The sequence below is a fragment of the Cherax quadricarinatus genome, chromosome 9, assembly GCF_038502225.1.
Source record: "Cherax quadricarinatus isolate ZL_2023a chromosome 9, ASM3850222v1, whole genome shotgun sequence".
In the NCBI taxonomy this organism is placed as follows: domain Eukaryota; kingdom Metazoa; phylum Arthropoda; class Malacostraca; order Decapoda; family Parastacidae; genus Cherax; species Cherax quadricarinatus.
This window is the reverse complement of record NC_091300.1, coordinates 20,161,647-20,162,123: the sequence shown is the minus strand read 5'-3', so window position 1 is coordinate 20,162,123 and position 477 is coordinate 20,161,647.

Genomic DNA, 477 nt, shown 5'->3' with positions numbered 1-477 from the left:
ATGATGGCAGGATTGCTGGTGTCCATTTTTCTGTCTCATAAACATGCAAGGTTTCAGGTACATCTTGCTACTTCTACTTACACTTAGGGCACACTACACATACATGTACAAGCATATATATACATACTCCTCTTGAGCTTTCTTCTATTTTCTTTCTAGTTCTTGTTCTTGTTTATTTCCTCTTATCTCCATGGGAAAGTGGAACAGAATTCTTCTTCCGTAAGCCATGCGTGTTGTAAGAGGCGACTAAAATACCAGGAGCAGGGGGTTAGTAACCCCTTCTCCCGTATAAGTTACTAAATTTAAAAAGAGAAACTTTTGTTTTACTTTTTGGGCCACCCTGCCTTGGTGGGATACGGCCGGTTTGTTGAAAGAAGAAAGAAGTCTGTTGAGTATACCTGGTAAAGCGTATGGTAGAGTTATTGAAAGAATTAAGAGTAAGACAGAGAATAGGATAGCAGATGAACAAGGAGGCTT